This window comes from Panthera uncia (genome assembly GCF_023721935.1).
Source record: "Panthera uncia isolate 11264 chromosome D3 unlocalized genomic scaffold, Puncia_PCG_1.0 HiC_scaffold_8, whole genome shotgun sequence".
In the NCBI taxonomy this organism is placed as follows: Eukaryota; Metazoa; Chordata; class Mammalia; order Carnivora; family Felidae; genus Panthera; species Panthera uncia.
Genome location: NW_026057586.1, coordinates 70,289,954 through 70,293,938, shown reverse-complemented (window position 1 = coordinate 70,293,938; position 3,985 = coordinate 70,289,954). Strand labels below are relative to the sequence as shown.

Here is a 3,985-nt window from a genome sequence, read left to right as displayed (position 1 = left end):
ACAAGGCTGTCTCCTCTATGATGTCATCCAGCTGCTGTGTTCTCTGAGCGACAGTGCCAGATAAACTTCCGGGCTTGGAGTAGAAGGGGGCCTGGCCTTAAGTGCTGAGGGATGGGAAAGGAATGACTCTTCCTTGGAAACTTGGAGGCAAGTGGGCTCTGGGAAGGGGAAGGAGGCCTGAGATGCCCACTGTGCAGTGATGAACCCCAGGAACTCAGCCTCATGGAAAAAGGAGAGGATTCTGGATGGGCTGGCCTGGACCTCTTGTGATTTCTGGGAGTTCCCTGATGCCTGACATCCATCTAGGTTCATGACAGGGGCTCCATGGATTGGAGCATGGCTCTAGATCACCCTTGTAATACATGAGAGGCTATTTTGTTATTGCCAAGACCCTCACAGCTTGAGCCCTGTGAGGTAGGACCATCATTATACAGAAGAGGAGACAGGCTCAGTGAGGCCGAGCCTTGCTAGCACCTCATGCAGGATTTGAACCCAGAATCTTTATTCTTAACCATAGTACCCTGCTTTTTGCCATTTGGGATCTGTACCTGCCCACATGGGCCCTTGTCCTATTTCTTAACTATTCAGCATAGCTGCTGAATCTTGGCATCACAGAATCCTAGATGCCTGCGTTATGATCCAAATAGATAATCTGAGTCCCAGAGAGGACAAGGAACAGGCTTCAGGTCACATAGCAATTTGGATGTGGAGCCACTCTGCACCCCAGATCCCCAGCATCCCAAATCTCTTATTTCCCCCTTGGCCTGGCACGCCCAAGCATGAAATAACAATAGCTGGCACATATTGAGTGCCTATTATGTGCCATTCACTCATTTAATCATCATCACCACCCTGTGCAGTAGGTGCTAAGATTATATCCATTTGATAAAGAAACTGAAGCTCAGAGAGGGAAGGTCACTTGTCCAAGTTGACACAGCATGTTGGTGGCAGGGCTGGGATTTGAACCCAGCTGTGTGTCCCTTTCTCCTTGATGGACCCAATAGATCTCATTGAAAGCATGAAGACCTCTATGCCAGAGCGTAGATGGCCCCTTTGCAGGCTCCAGAGGTGAGCAGTGTCCAGTTCATAGTTTCCACACAGACCTGGTCTCTCTGGAGTGGGTAAAGTGCTGAGGCTGTGGAAATGTTCTGAACCTTCCCAGAGGAGGCGGCCACAGTGGGAGGGAGTGTTTGGTGCAGACCTCAGAGCCAAGTGTAGACGTGGCAGCTGGACCGGCTGCAGGCGAGGGAGGGCAGGCAGGGTGGGGCCCAAACCCAAACCGGCCTCCAAGCAGCTTTCCCAGCCATCCGCCAGCCAGGCCCGGCCCTGCCCACCCTTCTAGCTCCCCATCTGGAAATGAGAGGAGGACTCTGGGCCTAATAATAGCTGAGTGGCAGCAAAGGCAATGCCTGGAGCTGCATGCAGCCAGTGGATTGCTAGGGTCCCCTACTGTCTTGTGCTGGCCTGAAACAGGTTTCAGGACTTTAAAAACAAAAGCGAGTGCTTATGAAGTATATGCATGTGCCAAGCTTTGTGCTAAAGCCTAGCTCACAGTAACTCACTTATTCCTCATGGCCACTCCAATAAGATAAGACTATTATTAACGCTATTTGATGGATAGAGAAACTGAGGCACAGAGACTTAAGCAACTCTCCTCTAATGATTATGGCAGCCTCTAATTGCTGAGCATATACATGTCTGTCCTGGATGCTGCACTAAGCATTTTCTGTGTATTTTTCCCATTTGAGGTATTATGGGAAAAACATTTATTTTTATGAGGAAAAAAGACCCAAAGAGAAAAGGGACTTGCCCAAAGTCATGTGGCTGAAGGGGCAGAGTTGAGACTCAAACCCAGGACTCTCAAACTCTAACCCAGGACTCTCAAACTCTAGGGAAGTTAGGACCTTGGCTTCTGGAATCAGATAAACCTGAGTATGCTGGGACATCACTGCTCCTTAGCTGTGTGGCTTTGGAAAATTGCATCACCTGCCTTAACTTCTGTTTTCTTCTCTGTAAAATGGGGGTTTGGTTGAGATGATACTAATACCACCTGCCAGATAGTAGGCGCCCATCTTGAGGATAGTGGGTTGTTTACATCGTGCATTTACATTATGTATTCACTCATTCAATTCTTTTTTCTTTTTAATTTTATTTTAATGTTTATTCACTTTTTGAGAGACAGAGTGTGAGCAGGGCAGGGGGCAGAGAGAGAGGGAGACACAGAATCAGAAGCAGGTTCCAGGCTCTGAGCTGTCAGCACAGAGCCCAACGCGGGGCTTGAACTCACGAACTGTGAGGTCATGACCTGAGTTAAAGTCGGACACTTAACTGACTGAGCCATCCAGGTGCCCCACACTCATTCAATTCTTACAGCAGCCTCCATGGTAGGGACTCTTCTTATACCTGTTTTATAGAAGAGAGAGAAATGTGAGGCTCAGAGAGGAGAAGGGACTTGCCCAGGACAAACAGCAAGAGTCAGGATTGGAGGCCAGTGCTGTGATTCCAGAGGCTGAACTCTTCTCTCTTTACACTTGCTTCCTGATACTGAGGCACAGAGTGGGGTGTGGGCTATGCCTGGGTCACACAGCAAAGTAGGTCTTTAGGGACATCTGATGTATGAAGGCCAGGAGGGGAAGAATCATCTGCTAGCCCCAGTTTACTGCAGTCACAGACGCTTCAGGCTTGGAGCTCAAGATGTTCTGTAGTCTCAAATTTCTGTAAGGATACCCTGTTCTTCCAAAGGCTAGAGCAAGTTCCAGATTTTGGGACCTCTTCCCCCAGGAGGCTAGGGTGCTAGATTCTAGGTTCAGCTTGCAGAGGTGGAAAGATTCCTTCTGGACGAAGAGGTCCATTTCTCAGAGTCACTAGCGAAACTTGGGGCTTGAAGAGTGCTTCAGGCTTTGCTTAAATCCCAATTCTTCCATTCACTATCTACTTCATCTTCCTGGGCCTCAGTTTCCTTGTCTTTCAAATGGGGGCACTAATACTTCCTGTAGTAGATTGTTTGCAAAAATTACTTCAATGCGGAGTGCCTGGGTGGCTCAGTCCGTTAAGTGTCTGACTTCTGCTCAGGTCATGATCTCATAGTTCTTGAGTTTGAGTCCTGCATTGGGTTCTGTGCTGTCAGTGCAGAGCCTGCTTCAGATCCTCTGTCTCCCTCTCTCTCTGCCCCTCCCCCCTCTCAAAAATAAACATTAAAAAAAAAAATAACTTCAATGCTTTGCCTCCCTGTAAGCAAGCCCATTTGCAATGTGACCTTGAAACCCATCCCATCAGGAGAATCTATTTCCTTACCCCCTGCATCAGGGCTCAGCCATATGACTAATTTTGGCCCATAGAATTCAGGGAAGTTGACACTGCCAGTTCTGAGCCTGGACCTTAAGGGATCCTGTAGCTTCTGCTTGTTCTGTTGGAACCTTCTCAGCTGTCACATGAACAAATCTGGGCTGTGCTGCATGAGGATGAGAGACCACTGGAACAGGAATGAGTTGTCCTAGCTGAGGCTGTGCTAGTCAGTCACCAGCTGATCCAACAGCTGACCACAGATGAATGAGTAAGCCCAGCTGAGACCAGAAGAACCTTTGGCTGAGCCCAGCCCAAATTGTCAATCCATGAAATCATGAGTTAAATAAATGGTTACTGTTTTATTGCACTCAGTTTGGGGTGATTTGTTATGCAGCATTGCTGTGGCAATTAATAACTGGCATACAGTTTTTATTAAGTTTATTTACTTATTTTGAGAGAGAGAGTACAAATGGGGGAGGGGCAGAGAGAGGGAATCCTAAGCAGACTCCACACTGCCAGAGCAGAGCCTGACACAGGGCTTGAACCCATGAACTGTGAGATCATGACCTGAGCTGAAGTTGGATGCTCAACCAACTGAGCCACCCAAGGGCCCCCAGTTTTGTTCTTTTTTTTTTAATGTTTATTTGTCTTTGAGAGGTGGGGGAGGAGTAGAGAGAGAGGAAGACAGAGGATCTGAAGT

General features: G+C 48.0%; 1 long non-coding RNA gene across 1 annotated transcript in view; it reads left to right on the top strand.

Moving 5' to 3' along the window:
* The window catches only part of LOC125913968 (uncharacterized), a 30,362-nt gene that overhangs the window by 3,100 nt on the left and 23,277 nt on the right, over positions 1 to 3,985 (top strand). The gene's annotated exons all lie outside the window — the stretch shown is intronic.